Genomic DNA, 22,389 nt, shown 5'->3' with positions numbered 1-22,389 from the left:
GGGGGGGGGGGGGGGGGCGTCTCACCCTACAGTGCCAGAGGTTACCAGGCTCCCTTCTGAAGGCTGAAATCAAGGGGTGAGTTTTACCCTTGAGGCAAGGTTGACTTTACAGTCTAAATCAGTTCATCAAATTTTGTTTCTTAATTTTGATGCTGAAATATAGTCTTTGTGTGTTAATTTTGATGCTGAAATATAAATGTGTGTGTGTGTGTGTGTGTGTGTGTGTGTGTGTGTGTGTAGAAAATAGTCTCCAGGAGGTTTAGTGAAACAATTGGGTTTAAAAATAAATGAAGGAAGCCAGACTTAACTGCTTACCCTGCAGTGAGGAAAAGAAGACGCAGGAGCCTCTCGATGCAGTGTCCCTGGAACTGTTTCCTCCTGCCTCAGAATTAGTCCTGTGTCTGGCAATCACTCCTGTGATGTTCAGTGAACTGGGAAGGGAGGAGAAAGCCAAACTGGATCAAAGACAGATAATTTCACAGGCTCATGTTCTCAAAGAAAGGGATCTAAGGGTTCTAACAGTTTCTCGAGTGGTGGAGTTTGGTTACTCATTGTGATCATGAGAATGCTTTTAGGTTTCAAATATCTTGCACCCTGGTTAGAAATTGCTTATTGTATGTTGTGTAGGGGTTCTTGGACATGCTTAGTTGCAGGTTTTAGTGTAAAAAAGCTTAATCTTTCAGTTAGACAAAAGGCTTTGGCAAAGCCTGCCCTTTGTCTCAGTGTCTGAAAGGGGGGGAGTGTCTAATTGACTGTTTTAGAACTGACATTCTCCAAGTCTCTCTAACTTACATGAGCTTTAACACTGTTCAGGTATCTAGCGATTTTGTAACTGCAAGGAAGAGGGATGGTTTCATGTTTAGCAAGTCACTGGTAGTGTTAACATAGTTGTCTTTTTTTTTTCTTTTTGAAGGTAACAAATACATTCTTTGCTTCCAACAACCTTTACAATCCATTCCAATGTCGATTTCTGTCCCCACCGCTCCACAGATCACTGATGGCTTTCTCACGGGGAAATCCAAAGCCCTCATTTCACTCCTCTAGCCTCTCAACAGCACTTGATTGCTTTGTAGTTTCTTGACATATTCTTGGGTGATAATATTGCAGGTTCCAGGTTTTCCTACTCTGGATGCCCACTGACCCCAGTCTTTATCATCAGCCCTCTTCCCGGACCAGCTCCATTCCCACTGTCCCAGATACCATCTAAAATGTGCAGGTATCTTCCAGGTCTATTTCCAGGGCTTTTTATCCATCAGGGTGCTGGCAGAAATAGGTGGCTTATTGAAATTGGATAGTTTGAAGTATGTTTAATCAAGGGGCTTTATAAGGCTCTGCACAGGGTGCAGGGGAACCCCAAGGGAGAGTGCAGTCCTCAGGACTGGACACCTGGGGGCCATTCTAGGTCTGAAGAGGGAGTGGTTACTGGAACCAGAAGACAGGCTATGTGAGAAGGGTTGGAGACTGTGGGAAACACCAGGAATAAATACTCCTATCACTCCCCAGATTGACCGGACTTCACCATTAGTGCCTTCACACCTCTGACCCATTTTCTTATCCAATAGCTTTGTAACACATACTTATTTTTCAGGTTCAAGTTTAGGTGGCGTGAGGAAGGCTTCCTGAACAACCATAGCTTCCACCCCCAACCCTCCCAACAAACAATTATATGCTAAGAAGTTTCCATGAAAACAACTACATTTCTTTTTTCACCACTATAGCTCCCAAAGTATAGTCTAGTGGTTATTTATTATATATAAGTAGGAGCATAATAAATATTAATTCACTGGTTGATTACAATTTTGTACTTTCAGATGTCAGGTTCATAAAAGAGTTGAGTTTATGCTAGTGGCTTGTTGAATTTTAAGAATTTAGAAAGTATTACACTTAAACTTTTTTTACGTACATAAAAAAAATGAAAGGGTAGTACAATAGTATAACCTTCCCTTAGGTCACCAACTGAAAGCGTTTTATGATATGTACTTTATTTAATTTGTTTGAAAGTTGTGACAATCATCCCTGAATACTTAAGCCTTCATCTTCTTGCAATAAGGTATTATACATAAAACGATAATGCCACTGCTGCACCTGAGGTGATTAACAATAACTCAATAATTAATGTGATAATCTGTATGGACTAAGTTGCCCCTTCTGTTCCAAAATGTCTTTTTTTTTTTTTTTTTTTTTTAGAAAATTAAATTTAATGGGGTGACATTGACCAATGAGTATACAGTGTTCAGATAAACATCTCTATAGCATTTGAACTATTGATTGTGTTCTATACCCATCACCCAAAGTCAAATCACTCTCCAAAATGTCTTTTAAAACTTTTGTTGGCCCTGGCCGGTGGCTCAGTGGATAGAGTGTCGGCCTGGCTTACAGATGTTCTGGGTTCGATTCCCGATCAGGGCACACAGGAGAAGTGACCATCTGCTTCTCTTCCCCATCCTCTTCCCCTTCTCTCCCTCTTCCCCTCTGGCAACCAGTGGCTCATTAGTTTGAGCGTGACCCCGAGTGCTGAGGATAGCTCTGTTGGAGTGCATCAGCCTCAGGTGCTAAAAATAGCTCAGTACACAAGTATTGGCCCCAGATGGGGTTGCTGGGTGGATCCCAGTCAGGGTGCTTGTGGGAGTCTGCCTCACTGTCTCCCCTCCTCTCACCTAAAAAACATTTTTTTTAAAAAAACCCCACAAAAAACCTCTCTCATCCAGGATACAATCAAAGTTCACACATACACTTGATTATGTCTCTCCTCTTTATCTGGAATAGTCATTTTCTCCCTTCCCTTGAACTTTTTTTTTTTTTTTAAGATTTTATTTATTGATTTTAGAGAGAAGAGAGAGGGAGAGAAAGGAAGGTGAGGAGCAGGAAGCATCAACTCAAAGTAGTTGCTTCTCATATGTGCCTTGACCAGGCAAGCCTGGGATTTCTAACCGGCAACCTCAGCATTCCAGGTCAACGCTTTATCCATTGCGTCGCCACAGGTCAGGCACAACATTGAACTTTTTGAAGTATTCAAACCAGTTGTATAATGTCCCATATCCTGGATTTTTTATATGCTTTTTTTTTTCTCACCAATAGATTTGAATTATACTTTTGGGCAAGAATGAGACAAGGTGTGTGGGGTTTCTCTTGCTTCACATCAAGAGGCACACAGTGTCAAGCTGGTCCACTGTTAGGGATGCTAAGATTGGTCACTTGCAGATCTTTCTATTCCAAAGTACATTTTTTCTGTGTGTGGATGAATAATCGGCGGGGTAATACTGTGAGAATTTTAAAAATAACCTTTTATTCAAGTATTCATTGAGCGCATATGTTCAAGACCTTACTAAGTGTTCTATACAGTCCCTTGACACTTGAGAAATCATGTAATCCTTAAGTCCTCAAGAATCCTAGCCCACTAAGGTGGTTGTGCTTATTCTTGCCATTTAACTGCATTTGACTTTTGTTTTCTTGATCTCTTGGTGTTTCCCATTCAGAAGTAAAGCTGTGGCGAATAGGGGGTAAGGGTTATGTTTACCATATGAGCTTTTTTTTTTTTTTTTTGCATTTTTCTGAAGCTGGCTGGAAACAGGGAGAGACAGTCAGACAGACTCCCGCATGCGCCCGACCGGGATCCACCCGGCACGCCCACCAGGGGCGATGCTCTGCCCACCAGGGGGCGATGCTCTGCCCATCCTGGGCGTCGCCATGTTGCGACCAGAGCCACTCTAGCGCCTGGGGCAGAGGCCAAGGAGCCATCCCCAGCGCCTGGGCCATCTTTGCTCCAATGGAGCCTTGGCTGCGGGAGGGGAAGAGAGAGACAGAGAGGAAGGCGCGGCGGAGGGGTGGAGAAGCAAATGTGCGCTTCTCCTGTGTGCCCTGGCCGGGGATCGAACCCGGGTCCTCCCCACACTAGGCTAACGCTCTACCACTGAGCCAACCGGCCAGGGCGAGCTTATTAATATCACCAGGGCATAGATGAGAAAACAAATTTAAGTCAGAAGGCTTGAATTCAGATGTTGACATTGGTACTTCACGGCTCTATGATCTTTGATAAATTTTCTCTGAGCTCATTTCTTCCTGTGTAAATGGGGAAGTGATAGAGTTGCAGTCAGTATACAATGAATGAGCGAATGCATCAAAAAGGACCGGGCCTGGGATAGGTGTGTCACAAAGTGATGTTTGTGTAATCGTTTGTTCTTTTAATCTAGCACTGAGGTCTAATTGGTACAGTAGGAATAAAAACCTTTTACTGTCTATAGTTGTAGGGAACACAGGAGAGGTCTGACATAGTTCACATCAAGACAGGTACCCACTCCAAAAAAAAATTTCCCTGAAGTTTTCGTGTTTAAAGGAGAAAATGTATTCACTACAAGATTATTATGCTTTGGCAGCAGATGAATCCCAGGAATGGGAAATTGTATAGAGGGCATGAAGCCATGCCAGACATAATTAAGCTACACAAAAGTGTGCTGAAATGCAGGGAGTGGCCAAGATAGGCTCTCAGGATGATCTCTGAAGGGTGAAATTTGGCTGTGCGGTAACAGAACTATGGAACCAATTCCTACAACATGCTGAGACAGCACAACATATCTCTCAGCTTCGAGGCCCAAAGCTCCAGTTAGTTTAAACCCGGCCAGCCCAGCCTCCTGGAACAGCTCCAAGGGAGCACCGTCTCATTGTGACAGGAATGCTGCCCCTTCCTCCAGTTCTACTGGTGCCAAAGACAGTCCCCTGGAGCGCTCAGTTTCAGGGGCGCTTTGGCTTTAGTAGCACGAAACTCTGCTTTTAAACTCTCTGTTAGACAGATTTCAGGTCCCTGTAACATTTTCTTTTCCCAATGAGCCAGTGATGGGGGATGTCGTAGGAATATCTGGCTATTTGCAGAGCATCCTGGGGATGTCAGTCTTAATTGTTAAAAGGAAGAAATCTGTGATAAACATAATTTTTGTTTTCTTCTAAAGAACTAGAACCATTCCATATGCCCTGTTAATGGAATTATTAAGGAGGCTGCCATGTAGAAATGTCAGAAGAAATAAGCCCTTTGTTACTACTGTATCTAACCATCAATTTTTCTATCCTGGCCATGTAAGCTAGCTTCCTTATCATATACATATCACTATATGGATGTCCACGAGGTGGTGCTGCTCACACATGATCTCTGAGAATGATTTAGGACCATCCAGTTTAGCACCCTCATTTTGCTTACCTAGTTAATCGTGGAGCTAAAATGGAAGCTAGCCCATTGCTTTATCTACTGTCAACTAAATATGTATAGTTATCTTGCTTAAATATAAGCCTTAGAAACATTAAAAATGTTTGGAGAATCATTCTATTTCCTTTTTACCAAGATAATTTTAATCTCAAGAAGAACTAAAAGCCAACCCTTAGCACTTTCTGCAGTTAATTTTATTTATTGACTGATTTTATTGATTTTTAGAGAGAGGAGAGGGGAAGAGAAAGAGGAGGGTGGAGAAGTGGGAGGCATCAACTTATAGTTGCTTCTCACATATGCCTTGACCAGGCAAGCCTGAGTTTCGAACCGGTGACCTCAGCATTCCAGGTCAACACTTTATCTACTGTGCCACCACAGGTCAGTTAATTTTATTATTTTTTAAAAAGATTTTATTTTTATTCATTTTAGAGACGGGAGGTAGAGAGAGAGAGAGAGAGAGAGAGAGAGAGAGAGAAAGATGGGGAAGAGCAGGAAGCATCAACTCCCATATACAGTGTGTCCGTAAAGTCATGGTGCACTTTTGAGCGGTCACAGGAAAGCAACAAAAGATGATAGAAATGTGAAATCTGCACCAAATAAAAGGAAAACTCTCCCAGTTTCATACCTATTCAGTGCAGTTTGATGTGGGCTCACGCACAGATTTTTTAGGGCTCCTTAGGTAGCTATCCCGTATAGCCTCTACAGACTCGTTGCTGACTGATGGCCTACCAGAATGGGGTTTCTCCACCAAACTGCTGGTTTCCTTCAACTGCTTATCCCACCGAGTAATGTTATTCCTATGTGGTGGCGCTTCGTTATAAACGTGCCGATATTCACATTGCACTTTGGTCACGGATTCGAATTTAGCGAGCCACAGAACACACTGAACTTTCCTCTGTACCGTCCACAGCTTGACTGGCATGGCTGTGGGCTGCTCCGCTGTATACACGGTGTTACATCATCATCTGTACATGCGCACATCCTGCCACATCATCCTACAGAAACTGGGAGGGTTTTCCTTTTATTTGGTGCAGATTTCACATTTCTATCGTCTTTTGATGCTTTCCTGTGACCGGTCAAAAGTGCACCGTGACTTGACAAGGCAAGGTTTCGAACCAGCGACCTCAGCATTCCAGGTCAATGCTTTATCCACTGCGCCACAACAGGTCAGGCACTGCAGTTAATTTAAAATTATCACCAAGAAGAGAGGAAATGTTTGTTTACTCCTCCAAATGCCCGTCTCCCAGAAGACTGCCATGTGGATAAATGCATGCTATTGTAGGACTCAATTCTTAGATATCACAGATGTTTTGGCCATAGTCCTAAAGGTTGAGGACAGCCTGAATGTCTGTTCAGTGTATTTTTTTTTTTCTGTATTTTTCCAAAGCCAGAAGCGGGGAGGCAGTCAGACAGACTCCCGCATGTGCCCGACCAGGATCCACCCGCACGCCCACCAGGGGGCGACGCTCAGCCCATCTTGGGGTGCTGCTCTGCCGCAACCAGAGCCATTCTAGCGCCTGAGGCAGAGGCCACAGAGCCATCCCCAGCGCGCCCGGGCAAACCCTGCTCCAATGGAGCCTCAGCTGCGGGAGGGGAAGAGAGAGACAGAGAGGAAGGAGAGGGGGAGGGGTGGAGAAGCAGATGGGCGCTTCTCCTGTGTGCCCTGGCCGGGAATCGAACCCGGGACTCCTGCACGCCAGGCTGACGCTCTACCACTGCGCCAACCGGCCAGGGCCTGTTCAGTGTATTTTTGAAGGTTAAATTGATGTCTTACAGTTGAGACCAGGAGTTGCCAAGCTGTCCCTAGAGCCTCTAATTGATCTGGTGTGACGAGCATGTTGCCGCTAGGTACTGTCTTTACAGAGTGAGTTCCCAAGTGGGAAGCACGGCTGGTCCATTGAGGAATATACCTATTCAAATGAGAACTCCTATTTCTGTTTATTTTGTCCTCATTCTTTTTTTCTCCTGTTTAAAAAAGAAATTGAGGTATAATAATTATGTAATGTTATACTAGTTTTAGGTGAACAACATGATTTGGTATTTGCATATATTGTGAAATGATCACAAGTCTAGTTAACATTTGTCACCATGTGTAGTTATAAAAAAATGTTTTTCTTGTGATGAGAACCTTTAAGATCGATTTTTAATGTTTTTATAATGCAAGCACAGTGCTACAAGTGCATACTTAAAAAATTAAGGGTACATAGTTATTTTTTACTGATTGGAGAGAGTTGTATACTTCTCTGTACGTGTATTATATGTCAATAAGACATTTACTTTAAAAATATTTGAAGATCAGCGGTTTAGAAGCCATAGAGTGATGGAGGCTGGTAGCAGGGACTGTTTGTTTTCAAGTCCAAGAGATTGTTTTAGGGAAATATTAGAGAAACTGGGCCTGTGGACCTTTACTACATGTGAGGGGAAGCAGAATCAGCTGCCAGAACTGTCTTATATTACACGCTTATCAAACGGCTGTTTCCTCTCCCACAGTGTAATGTTTCCTCTCCGCCTTCATCACGTAGAATGAGTAGTGTGCTTTTCAGAATGGGATATCCTCCCTCGGGAGTAAAGTTATTAAGCGTGCCTTGTCATTGATGGAGAAAAGAAACACCCTGGTTCTACCTGGGGACTTCTAGTTTCTGCCTTTGCCTCTCATTCAGCTGGATGCCCTCCATTCTTAGCCCGAAATCATATTCGCTTCATCATCTTGAAACTCCATAGAAAATAGTAGGAATTCCCAATGTGGCTACATTATTGAGGGTCCTGAAGTGGGCCGGGACAGATAAAATCGCTTGCAAGGCTTTGTAAGGAAGATACAAGGTGCAGGATAGAAAATCAGTTATTTAGGTTCAGCAGTTGTAAAAGTGCAGCTACACACCTGCCCTAACAGGACAGGTAATAAAAAATATGAGGAAATAATAGAAAGAGGTTCGCTTGGAACAGAATCAAGTCAGAACATCTTGGGGAAAATTTATTCGTGGGCACTAGAAACCAGGGAAATTTTTTTCAGGGAAAAAGAATGTGATTCCATAGTTTAACAATAAAATAATAGATGTTGCAAAGTGTCAGGAGTTTATTTATTCAGTCATCTACTTAATAGATATTGAATTCTTATTCCATACCAGGTGGACCACACACTACCCTTGCTCTCCAGCGCCTTACAGTCTTGGAAAATAGACAGTAAGAAATGCTTAAGCCTGACCAGGCGGTGCAGTGGATAGAGCATTGGACTGGGATGCGGAAGACCCAGGTTCGAGACCCCGAGGTTGCCAGCCTGAGCGCAGGCTAATCTGGTTTGAGCAAAGTTCACCAGCTTGGACCCAAGGTCCCTGGCCCAAGCAAGGGGTTACTTGGTCTGCTGAAGGCCCACGGTCAAGGCACATATGAGAAAGCAATCAATGAACAACTAAGGTGTTGCAATGAAAAACTGATAATTGATGCTTCTCCTCTCTCTCTGTCCCTGTCTATCTCTGTCTCTGTAAAAAAAATAAAATAAAATAAAGTTTTAAAAAGAAATGCTTAAGACGGGGTAAGTACATGGTGCTGTGTTAGCACACTGAAAGAGTTTCTAAACAAGTCCCACTGGTTTAGGGGGCGATGCCAGGTTGCCATTCATCGAGCATTTTGCTCCAGGCTCTGTGCTAAGCACTTTAAAAACGACACTGGATTTTAAAATCTACTCTACTTTAAAACTAAAGCTTTTAATAAACTCGACTGTTGTCCTCATTTTACAGATGAGCAAACAGGGGCCCAGCAAGGCCAGCTAGTAAGAAACCTGTTTGATGCCGATTCCAAAAAATTCTATAAGTAGAAATCTGAGAAACTAAGAACTAACTTAAAAAGTATTTATAGTTAGAAAACAATTTAGCCACTGAGAAATGTACGCTTCCCTGGGTACCTTTATTTTCAAAACCTTTTATCAATGTGTAATAACATCAAGAGAAAGGCACTGTCATAGATGGACCGTTTGGTGAATTTTAATGACTGAGCTCACTTGCCACTTTAAGAAACAGAACATCACCAGTTTTCCAGAAGGCTCCCTCTTCTTCCCCTGACTTTTAAGAATACAGAGTAATTTTGCCTCTTTTCATACTTTAGAATTGTAAGGCATGTTCTCTTTCCGGTCTTTTTTTTTTTTCTTTGCTAAACCTTGTTTGTGAAATTCATCTAGATTGTCGCCTATAGTTTTAGAGCATTCTCCTTACTGTTTAATATTTTATCATGTGACTGTACCGTACCTTTTTCAGAGCTCTTTGGGTAGCTTCGATGAACAATCTAGCACATGTCTTTTGGTGATCATATGGATGCTTTCTGTTTGGTATCTACTAGGGGTGGAATTATTGTATCATAGAGTATGCGCACATTCCGTTTTAGAAGTGTTTGGCAAATGGTTTTCCTAAGTGTTCGTACCATTTAGTACCTCCAGCAGTGTATGAGAGTTCCAGTTGCTCCATGCCTTATTTTGCATCTTTTCATTTTAGACATTCTGGTCACATTTTAGTTTTAATCCAAATATTCCTGATGACTGATAAGTTGAATAACTTTTCATGTGTTTATTGGCCATTTGTGTATCCTCTTAGGAAATGTATTTTTATTGGATTATCTTTTCTTATTGATTTATAAGAATTGTATATGTATCTTGGATATGAGTCCTTTGAGGGATATGCTGTGTATATGTGCATGTGTGTGTGTACACATATAAATTGTAAATATTTTTTCCCCACTCTGTTGGGTTGCCTTTTAGATCTCTTAATAGTATCTTCTGATCATATGGTCTTAATTTTATTTTTGGCCGGTGTGTAGGGAGATGTGTCTAGATTTTGAGGAACTGAGACCTGGGAACTATTGAGTTCCAAACACTTTCAAATACACAACTGGGGTGGAAATTGTTTTTGTTTTTTTTTAGCTTTACTGAGACAAATTTTATAGACAAATAAAACTGTAAGATATTTAAAGTATACAATGTGACCATTTGATAGATTTATGTATTTATAGGTACTATCGTAAAAAGATTCCTCAATCAAGTTAATCAACATAGATGTTCTCAATTTTAATTAGGTTAACTTATCACCTTTTTTCTATTTATTTATTTATTTATTTATTTATTTACTTAATTATTTATTTTTATGTGAGAGGAGGGGAGATAGATAGACTCCCACATGTGCCCTGACCGGAATCCACCCGGCAACCCCTGTCTGGGGTCAATGCTCTCCACTGAGCTATTTTTAGTGCTTGAAGTTGACACTCAGACCAAGGAGCTATCCTCATTGCCTGGGGTCCATGCTCAAACCAATTGAGCCACTGGCTGCAGGAAGGCAAGAGGGAGAGAAGGGGGAGGGGAGGAGAAGCAGATGGTCACTTCTCCTGTGTGCCCTGATCGGGAATTGAACCCAGAACATCCATATGCCAAGCCAGTGCTCTATCCACTGAACCACTGGCCAAGGCCCACCTTTTTTCTTTATGGTTAATGTTTTTATGTCCCTTTTAAGAAATCTTTGTTTTAAGGTATACTTTTAAATAGAGTTTATATGTAATGGAAAAGGAGGCTTACCACTGATAGGAAGTAGAGGAACAAAATAGTAACATGTGGGATAGCCTTTTTCCAAACAGAGGAAGGCAGAAAAACAGCTTTGCTTGGGGTTTATAGAGTATAGAGTGAAACTGCAAAGTGTGCTCTCTATATAAAGTACTGTCAACCCTGGCTGGGTAGCTCAGTTGGTTAGAGCATCATCCCAATATGCCAAATTGCAGGTTCAATCCCTGGTCATGGAACATACAAGAAGCAACCAATGAATGTAGCACAATCAAGTGGGACAACAAATCGATGTTTCTCTATCTCTCTTTCAAAAATCAATATATTAAAACAAAAAATACTGCCAACTTGACCCCTATTGCTCCACTATCATCTGATCATCTGTGTCAGACAGCTTGAAGAAACAAGAGGCTTGATTTTCTTACTCATCTGAGGGAGAGAGCTTTTAGGCCTCAACTGAGTTTTAAAGCTCACATTTTATTTTTTTCACATTGTGAGAGAACTCAGTTGCTATTTGGTTAGATACAGCTTTCTTCTTGTCTTGATTTAAATATATATATATATATATACACACACACACACATATGTAACATATGTAAGTTATACATATTATATGTATACATTCACACAGTTTCTCTTTTTATGATATTATCTTTATGTCATGTAGGGTGCAATGGGTGCATTAAAAATGACCCTCTTTGCACCAGAACAAATAACCATAGTTGAGAAGGCAACCTGTTTTTCATTGTGAAGGTAATGGAGCAACACTATTTAAAAAAACAAACTAAAAAAGAAAAGAAAGGCACTTGTAAATCCAACCCTCAATCCAAGAATAGCCTTGGTCTTTTGTCTTCCGCTCCAGAGCTCAGTCTCCAGTTCCTGCTCTTTTCCGGAAGTGGTTTCTGCTCCCCTGCTGCGTCAGCAGCTTTGCGAGTCAGTGGTAGGAGAGGGTCAAGCAGATTTCTTCCCTACAGCTTTACCAGCAGTGATAAAATACCGTCAGGGAGAAGAGATGAAAGCTTCAATGGTTTCTATTTTGTAGCTCAAAGGAAAAGGAGTTTAGGGAAAGAGGAGTTAATCCATGTTTGGAAAATGAGAGGATAAAGGAAAGTTTATTTTCTTAGATGAACAAGGGTTGATAGCTGTAAATGGTTTCTGCATTTTCTCATGTTTATGAAGAGCCTGTGTACTCTGTGCCATCTGCTCATGTAGACGCTTTATAGAGAGAGATGAAACTTGGCCACAGTGACCTAACAGTTAAAGTCCCAAATGAATTCTTACAGCAAGAATTCTGAAATGCACCAGACAGGATAACTGAGATAGTAGAGATAGCAGACAGAAATAGATGGTGAGTTAGGTAGCACTCCAATAATTTCTTGTTGATTTTAATCCTTTGCTTACAAAGAGACCATAATGTGTTGTTAGAGAGTACACTCTTGCTTCTTCTGTCTTGAGAAAGACAGGGAGACAAGAAGGAAGAGATGAGAAACATCAACTTGTAGTTGTGGCGCTTTAGTTGTCCATTGATTGCTTCTCATATGTGCCTTGACCGGGGGAGGGGTGAGGGCTCCAACCAAGCCAGTAACACCTTGCTTAAGCCAGCGACCTTGGGCTCAGCCAGCAACCTTGGGCTTCAAGCCAGTGACCATGGGCTTCAAGTCAGTGACCTTTGGGCTCAAGCCAGCGACCTTAGGCTTCAAGCCAGCAACCTTGGGCTTCAAGCCAGTGACCATGGGCTTCAAGTCAGTGACCTTTGGGCTCAAGCCAGCGACCATGGGGTCATGTCTATGATCTCACGCTCAAGCTGGTGAGCCTGTGCTCAAGCTGGCAACTTTGGGGGTTCGAACCTAGGTTCTCCATGTCCCAGTCCAACGCTCTATCCACTGCGGCACTACCTGGTCAGGCTGACTCTTCTTCTTTATTCTACTTTAGGTTACATAAGTTCAAATCCCTTTTTGATTTTGCCTTGGTTACTTTTTATTGTTACTAATCATAATAAATTTCTCCCTAAAATCCATCTGTAATTACAATGCTGTACTGCGCCTCCTGCACACACACTATATACAAAATAATCTTAAAGTAGATCAAAGACCTAAGTGTCAAAGCTCAAACTCTTAGAAGGAAACCTAGGTGTAAATCTGCATGGTCCTGGATGAGCAGCAGTTTCTTAGATGTGACACCAAAACACAAGCGATAAGAAAAAACAAGTTGGAATTTATCAAAATTGAAAACTTTTGCATGTTAAGGGACACTATAAAGAAAGTGAAAAGACAACTTATAGAATGGGAGAAATATTTGCAAATAATATATCTTATAAGGGGATAGTATCCAGAATATATAAAGAACTCTTACAACCAACGATAAGGAGACAAACAGCCCAATTAAAATAGGGGCAAAGGATCTAAATAGGCATTTCTTTGAAAACATACGAATGGCCAGTAAGCACAAGAAAAGACATTCAACTTTATCAGTCGTTAGGAAATTGTAAATCAAAACCACAATTAGATACCACTTGACCCCTGCTAGGATAGCTATAACAGTAATTTTAAAATAAGAAAACTAGAAGCGTTGGTGAGGATGAAGAAATGAGAACGTTGACACATTGCTGGTGGGAATATAGAATGACATAACCACTGTGAAAACAGAGTTACCACATAATCCAGGAATTTCATTTCTAGGATTAAAAATATATTCCCACACAATAATGTGTTCAGAAATGTTCATAGTATTATTATTCACAAAAGTAGGAAAGAGAAACAACTCAAGTGTCCTCAACAGATGAATGTATAAACGAATTGTGGTACATCCATACAGTGGAAGATTGTCCAGTCATAAAAAGGAACAAAGTACTGACAAATGCCGTAACGTGGATGAGTCTTGAAAACACTTTGCTACATGACAGATACCAGACACAAAAGGACACACAATATAATTCTATTTATGGAAAATGCCCAGGACGGATAAATTCAGAGACAGAAAGGAGATTAGTAGTTGACAGGAGGTACAGGTAGGGGGAAATTGGGAGTGATTGCTAATAGTATGGGGTTTATTTTGGGGGTGATGAAAATATTCTAGAATTAGGTACTGGTGATGGTGGCACAACCTTGTGAAAATACTAAAAAATTCTGATTGTATACTCTGAGCATGATTAAAATGGTAAATTTAGTTTTATGAATTTTATCTCAAAAAATTTACAAAAAGTTTGTTCACTCAACTGCTATTTTTTATTTTATTTTATTTATTCATTTTAGAAAGGAGAGAGAGAGAAACAGAGAGAGAGAAGGGGGAGGAGCTGGAAGCATCAACTCCCATATGTGCCTTGACCAGGCAAGCCCAGGGTTTCTGAACCGGCGACCTCAGCATTTCCAGGTTGACACTTTATCCACTGCGCCACCACAGGTCAGGCTCAACTGCTATTTTTGATATAAAAAAGAATAAAAAAGAAAAAGAAGCCCTGGCCAGTTAGCTCACTCGGTTAAGAGCCCTGGCCGATTAGCTCAGTTGGTTAGGAGTATTGTCCGGAAAAAAGGTTGCAGATTTGATCCTGGGTCAGGGCACACACGGGGAAGCAGCCAGTGAGTGCACCGCTGAGTGGAACAACAGGTGAGTGCTTCCCTTCCTCCTCCCCTCTCCCTTTCTCTCTCTGTCTCTCTGAAAATTGAAAGAAGGAAGGGAGGGAGGGAAGAAGGAAGGAAGGGAGGGAGGGAGGGAAGGAGGAAAAAAGGAAGGGGAAAGGAAAGGGAAGGGAAGGGAAGGGAAGGAAAGGAAAGGGAAGGAAAGGAAAAGAAAAAATAAATTAAGCCCTAGCCAGATAGCTTAGTCAGTTGTACCATGTCTTAGAGCACGGAGGTTGTGGGTTTGATCCCCAGTCAGGGCACACACAGGAGCAGCTCCATGTTCCTGTTTTTCTCTCCTTGCCTCTCTCAAAAAGAAAAGAAAAAAAGCAGAAAAAATGTAAATGTTCAATAAGGGCATTCTTTGAACTGTGCTAGAGCTATATGTACAAATTTGTAGAAATTAATTTATTGATTTAAAAAGATGTTCATGATATTGAGTAAAGAAAAACCAGTTACAAAATAATATTTAAGGAATGATCCTGTATTTTGGGGAAAAAAATAACAAAAAGGAAACCAAAATACACAAGTGAATGAGAGACAGGAAGGGCATACGCTGAAATTTAGGTGGCCCTGGGCAGCAGGGTTTTTTTTGTTCTTTTGGGTTGTTTTTTATTATTTTTGCCTCCTAGCGTTTTGCCTCCTGATTTTCCCACAATAAACTTATATTGGGTTTTTTTAAAGTTATGTTAAAAACAAAGCTCAATGAAAGCCAGATGGGTTGTTTTTCACGGCAAAGGTGATTCCAACTCTGGCTCTAAAACTTTCCTCCCTAGGTTTCCTCTCCTCTTTCTCTTTCCCATAACTAAATTACGAAGCAAGAATTGGCTAAAATGGACGAGCCCAGAAATTTTAAAGGCCTGTGCCACTTTGACTGTCTGGCTTGCCAAAGCTGTGTTTTCCTCAGAGTCAGGAAAACATGAAAGTTTCTGGGCAATAAAGAATTGATTTAGAAAATGTCATTAGGCAAATGGTACCTATAACCAATAGACGGCCTGCTGACTGTTTCCTCTGGACCTTCATATCTCCCTCGTGAAGGAAGTAAAAAGGACCCATGTGTTGACAATAAAATTGTTATGCAGCACCTGGGAGTGCTACTGTAATTACAGGTCCTGAGAACTGTAATTCTTGCAATTCCAGTTTTCAGATGTTTAAAACTATGTTGTAAACTCTTCATCCACATTGGAACTTAGCACCTTTGACTGCAGCCTGGAGATTTCATTGTTAAAAACAACAAGGCCTTTTGATTGGGGGAAAAAAAGAAAATAAGGCTAAACATATCTGGAATTTGGAATATATTCTCCTACATTTTGCTTTCAAATTATAACTTTTTGTATACTTAGCAGGCTTTAAAATAATATGAAACAGCCCTGGCCAGTTGGCTCAGCAGTAGAGTGTTGGCCCAGTGTGTGGAAGTCCCGGGTTCAATTCCCAGTCAGGGCACACAGGAGAGGCAGCCGTCTGCTTCTCCCCCCCTCCCCCCTACTCTCTTCTTCTCCTGCAGTCATGGCTTGATTGTTTCAAGTAAGTCAGCCCTGGGTGCTGAGGAATGGCTTCTTGGCCTTGCCTCAGGCACTAAAATATCTTGGTTGCCAAGCAATGGAGTGGTGACTCCAGATGGACAGAGCATCGCCAGGTAGGGGGCATGGGGCATGTGGGGTGGATCCTGATCTGGGCGTATGTGGAAGTCTGTCTCTCTGCCTCCCCACCTCTCATTTAATAATAAAAAAAATGATTAATAAAGCATTTTAAAATTACTTATTGAGCCTCAAGGAAAATAGGAAACATTTATTAGTTCTTGACTAGGTGTATAGCTTTGGAAAATTTGCATAACCTCTGTGTTTTGTTTTCCTTATCAAAAAACAGGGACCATAATAAAACCTATCTCATTGTGGCAGCCATGAAATATAGCACGCAGATCTTCCTGCAAGAAACCCACCCTGCTAGTTTAGTTCTAAGGAGTGCTTTCCTGTTAGCATTTTAGCATCCACCTCTGATTCTGAGATGAGGTCATGATCTTTTGGGGTCGCCCCCAGCCAGTCACTGGGCTCAGTGGGGCATGGGCCTAGTCATTTCAGCCTTGTAAGGGGCAAACATTGCTCCAGAGTTCCTTATGGCCAAGACCTTGTCAGATGGCAGCATGATGTGAAGCTGTTCCTGCCCAACCTGTTCCTTCTCCCTTTCTTTAATAACTGTCAGATCTGCAGTGTGGTCTGAAGACTCCCTGCCCGAATCTGCCTTTTCCCCCTTTTGTCTTTCACGAGCATGGTCCCCCGATATGCCTTTTGTATTCCTGCCTCCCATCTGCTTCCTGAGGACCCAACTGATAACACTCAGATTTGCTGTCAACCTCAGGTGTGAGAGCACCTGACAAATGCTCGTAGATGCCTGGTACACAGTGAGCTGTAAACAAATGTTTAATGTTATCAGCAATATGTGGTTGATTTTTAAAACTAAGTTTTTATATCTGGTCACCACTATTTTCTCACTTATTTCTAATTTGGTTTCAACCATCTTTTTCTACTGGCACATAAATAGCTGACTGTACAACACACTGATTAAAATAATTTAAAATAGAAATTTTATTGTTAGTGTCCTGTGGAGGAAGAAAATTTAAACAAGTTTGACTAGCATTAGGCAAAGAAGTTAAAGACAATAAAACAAAAAGAAGAGAGTATAGTATACAAAAAGGGAAGATAGATTCTGTGAGGACAGAAACTTTTATTTAATATTTAAATAATATATGCCATATTCTCTTAACCACTCATGTGCTCTCCACCTCCCTCATAAGAATTTTTCCTTGTCAGCATTTAAAAGTTTTGTTTTTAAGAAGATTCTTCTTGGCCCTGGCCGGTTGGCTCAGCGGTAGAGCGTTGGCCTGGCGTGCAGAGGACCCAGGTTCGATTCCCGGCCAGGGTACATAGAAGAAGCGCCCATTTGCTTCTCTACCCCCCACCCCCCTCTCCTTCCTCTCTGTCTCTCTCTTCCCCTCCCGCAGCCAAGGCTCCATTGGAGCAAAGATGGCCTGGGCGCTGGGGATGGCTCCTTGGCCTCTGCCCCAGGCGCTAGAGTGGCTCTGGTCACGCGGCAGAGCTATGCCCCGGAGGGGCATAGCATTGCCCCCTGGTGGGCAGAGCGTCGCCCCCTGGCGGGCGTGCCGGGTGGATCCCGGTTGGGCGCATGCGGGAGTCTGTCTGACTGTCTCTCCCCGTTTCCAGCTTCAGAAAAATACAAAAATAAATAAATAAATAAATAAATAAATAATAATAATGAAAAAGAAGATTCTTCTTAAATCCATCACTGTCTTTTGCTAGGCTAGACAGTTTTTATTCCCCAGAAATTTTCCAGAACTACTACTTTCATTAGTTTATCCAATTCAAATTTGGGCTTCTTCAGCTTTTACAGTTTTCTTTCTTTCTTTTTTTTTTGTATTTTTCTGAAGCTGGAAACAGGGAGGCAGTCAGACAGACTCCTGCATGTGCCTGACCGGGATCCACCCGCATGCCCACCAGGGGGCGATGCTCTGCCCATCTGGGGCATTGCTCTGTTGCAACCAGAGCCATTCTAGCGCCTGAGGCAGAGGCCATGGAGCCATCCTCAGCGCCCGGGGCCAACTTTGCTTCAATGGAGCCTCGGCTGCGGGAGGGGAAGAGAGAGACAGAGAGGAAGGAGGGGGGGGTGGAGAAGCAGATGGGCGCTTCTCCTGTGTGCCCTGGCTGGGAATCGAACCCGGGACTCCTGCATGCCAGGCCGACGCTCTACCACTGAGCCAACTGGCCAGGGCACAGTTTTCTTTTTTAAAAATATTTTCCAAGTGAGAAAAGGAGACATAGACAGATTCGCACATGCACTCCGACCAGGTTCTACCTGGCAACGCCTGTCTGGGGCCTTGGGCCAATGCTCTGACCATTAAGGCCCATGCTCACTACCGAAGTACTTTTATTGCCTGAGGCAGAGGCTCCCTGGAACCATCCTCAGTGCTTGGGGCCAATGTGCTTGAACCAGTCGAGCCATGGCTATGGGAGGGGAAGAGAGAGAAGTGGGAGAGGGAGGGGTGGACAAGCAGATGGTCTCTTCTATGTGCCCTGACCAGGAATCAAACCTGGGACATCCACATGCTGGGCAGACACTTTACTACTGAGCCAACCAGCCAGGGCCTCTTATAAGTTTTCTAAGAAATTAGATAGGCTGGATTTTTCTCTATCATTCCCAAGCTTATTGACCATTTGTTTGAAGTCATTTAGTATCCAGGGCTTGTTTGCCATGAGTGTGTGCACCGGAGCATGTCCTGTTTTCATGGTGGGACACACGTGATGAGTGAGATCCAGCAGAGAAGTTGGTCAGGCAGGTTTTTGCTTTGAATATCCTTGACATTAGTTGAAATGTAAGAAATGCAACTTTTTCAGAAATATTCTTTCCAAAAATGTAATCCTAAAGACCATCAGATGCAATTTTGGCGGAGTCTTTTTGTCTAATATTAAATATGGCTGGCATTTTCACATCGTGTCTATCTAAACAGAGCATCAATTGTTTTTTTGTTTGTTTGTTTGTTTTGTTTTTATCTGAAGCTGGAAACGGGGAGAGACAGTCAGACAGACTCCCGCATGCGCCCGACCGGGATCCACCGGCACGCCCACCAGGGCAACGCTCTGCCCACCAGGGGGCGATGCTCTGCCCCTCCGGGGCATTGCTCTGCCGCTACCAGAGCCACTCCAGCGCCTGGGGCAGAGGCCAAGGAGCCATTCCCAGCGCCAGGGCCATCCTTGCTCCAATGGAGCCTTGGCTGTGGGAGGGGAAGAGAGAGACAGAGAGGAAGGAGGGGGGCGGGGTGGAGAAGCAAATGGGCGCTTCTCCTATGTGCCCTGGCCGGAAATCGAACCCGGGTCCCCCGCACGCCAGGCCGACGCTGTACTGCTGAGCCAACCCGCCAGGGCAGCATCAATTGTTTTATTCTTCACTCTTTGGTTTTTTTTTTTCTATAAGATGTTAGTTTTTCCTTGCCACAATGGTTACTAAGGGAGAAGTGGTCAGTGCCCCTCTTTTTCCTAATTAGTTTATGTGTGCCATGAGGAAAAACGGTTGAAAATTGCAGTTCTAAGGTATTAGAATGCTGCTGAAATGTTGCCTTCAGCAACAAGTGTGGTCAAATAGGGCAGTGGTCCCCAACCTTTTTTGGGCCACGGACCAGTTTAATATCAGAAAATATTTTCACAGACTGGCCTTTAGGGTGGGACGGATAAATGTATCACGTGACTGAGACAAGCGTCAAGAGTGAGTCTTAGACGGATGTAACAGAGGGAATCTGGTCATTTTTTAAAAATAAAACATCATTCAGACTTAAATATAGTGTATCTGTAAAGTCATGGTGCACTTTTGACCGGTCACAGGAAAGCAACAAAAGATGATAGAAATGTGAAATCTGCACCAAATAAAAGGAAAACCCTCCCAGTTTCTGTAGGTTGATGTGGCAGCATGTGCGCATGCGCAGATGATGATGTAATACCGTGTATACAGCGGAGCAGCCCACGGCCATGCCAGTCAAGCTGTGGACGGTACAGAGGAAAGTTCAGTGTGTTCTGTGGCTCGCTAAATTCGAATCCGTGACCAAAGTGCAACGTGAATATCGGTGCATTTATAACAAAGCGCCACCACATAGGAATAACATTACTCGGTGGGATAAGCAGTTGAAGGAAACCAGCAGTTTGGTGGAGAAACCCCGTTCTGGTAGGCCATTAGTCAGTGACGAGTCTGTAGAGGCTACACGGGATAGCTACCTAAGGAGCCCTAAAAAATCTGTGTGTGAGCCCACATCAAACTGCACTGAATAGGTAGAAACTGGGAGAGTTTTCCTTTTATTTGGTGCAGATTTCACATTTCTGTCCTCTTTTGTTGCTTTTCTGTGATGGGTCAAAAGTGCACCATGACTTTATGGACACACTATATAAATAAAACAGAAATAATGTAAGTTGTTTATTTCTTCTCTGCGGACTGGTACCAAATGGCCCACGGACCGGTATCGGTCTGTGGCCCAGGGGTTGGGGACCACTGAAATAGGGCACAGTACACTTGCGGAGAAGTGAGCACCCGGTGCTAAGAGGTTAATTGGAGATGTGACAGTAGAAATAGATGCTCTCTCATCAAATTCTGTTCTAAGGAACACATTCCCTAATCCTTGCAGCATTTAAGCCAAGACTAATTAAGCATTTATAAAAATCCCGAAGAAGTGATTTGTCTATGAAAATAGGACGGGAGGAGAAGACTGTTAAGATTCCTTTTGTATTAAGAGAGAACTGTACTTGCGAAGTAGATTCATAAAAGTAGTAATGTTTAATGCTTCATCCAAGACATTCTTTTTTTTTTTTTTTGGTCTTTTTCCGAAGTTAGAAGAGGGGAGGCAGTTAGACTCCTGACCGGGATCCACCTGGCATGCCCACCAGGGGGCGATGCTCGGCCCATCTGGGACGTTGCTCTGCTACAATCAGAGCCATTCTAGTGCCTGAAGCAGAGGCCATGGAGCCATCCTCAGCGCCTGAGGAACTTTGCTTTAATGGAGCCCTGGCTGCGGGAGGGGAAGAGAGAGACAGAGAGAAAGGAAAGGGGGAGGGGTGGAGGCGCAGATGGGCATTTCTCCTGTGTGCCCTGGCTGGGAATTGAACCCAGGACTCATGCACGCCAGGCCAACGCTCTACCACTGAGCCAACAGGCCAGGGCCTCAAAGACATTCTGAAGTGGCACGGACTTTGCTTTGGCAGGTGCCTGGCGCTGAAGTGCCGTCTGGTGGCGCTGCTGGAATTGGGCTAAAGGCGCCCGCGGTTTGCCCCGCTACTGCTTTCACCCTCGGTGGAACAATAAGAAAGGCAAAGAATGTCTTACTCTCATTATGAAAGAAGAATCATTTTTAACCCATTCCGACAATCATTGTCTTTTCATTGGAGTAGTCTGTTTACAATGAATGTAATCACTCATATATTTGAATGTAAATCTATCATCTTACTGCTTTTCCTTTATTTTACATTTTTTATTGAATTTATTGGGGTGACATTGGTTAATAGAAGTACACAGGGTTCAGGTGCACAGTTCCACAGCACAGCATCTGTACACTGCAGTGTGTGTTCACCACCCCAAGTCGTCTCCCTCCACCCAGTCTGGCCTTCGCCTCCCCTCCTCCACCTCCCCACCCCCTTCCCTGCTGCGGTCTGCACACTGTGGTCTGTGTGTACAGGATTTCTCTTTGCCTAATCTCATCACCTTTCCCACCCAGCCCATGTGTTCTGTATTCTTTTTGCCCAGCTTTTCTTGCTTTCTTTTGGATTATTTTTTATTACTCCATTGCTCCCCGCATTTTAGCCTTTTAGGTATTTTTTTTTTTTGTATTTTTCTGAAGTTAGAAACGGGGAGAGACAGTCAGACAGACTCCCGCATGCGCCCGACCGGGATCCACCCGGCCCGCCCACCAGGGGTGACGCTCTGCCCACTGGGGGGGGGGGGAGGTGCTCTGCCTCTCCGGGGCGTCGCTCTGTTGCGACCAGAGCCACTCTAGCGCCTGGGGCAGAGGCCAAGGAGCCATCCCCAGCGCCTGGGCCATCTTTGCTCCAATGGAGCCTCGGCTACGGGAGGGGAAGAGAGAGACAGAGAGGAAGGAGAGGGGGAGGGGTGGAGAAGCAGATGGGCGCTTCTCCTGTGTGCCCTGGCCGGGAATCGAACCCTAGACTTCTGCACGCCAGGCCGACGCTCTACCACTGAGCCAACCGGCCAGGGCTGCCTTTTAGGTATTCTTTACTGCCTTTTTAGTGGTTACCCAAGACTTATAACATGAGTCCTTGATTAATTAATATAAATAAATACTTTTACCACTTCCTGGACAAAATGAGGACTTTGAGCACTTTACTCCATTCACCTTATTCCTGACATAAAAAAATATTTTTTTGATTTTGAAAAAGATTTTGCACCTTCAAAAATTAAATAGTGCAATGAGCTTCTCTATATCATTCATATTGATTCAACAATTGTTGACATATCTCTCTCTTAGTTTTGTTCCTAAAGCCTTT

This window comes from Saccopteryx leptura, chromosome 2 (assembly GCF_036850995.1).
Source record: "Saccopteryx leptura isolate mSacLep1 chromosome 2, mSacLep1_pri_phased_curated, whole genome shotgun sequence".
Lineage (NCBI taxonomy): Eukaryota > Metazoa > Chordata > Mammalia > Chiroptera > Emballonuridae > Saccopteryx > Saccopteryx leptura.
The sequence above is the reverse complement of the archived record's forward strand: the minus strand, read 5'-3'. Positions refer to the sequence as shown.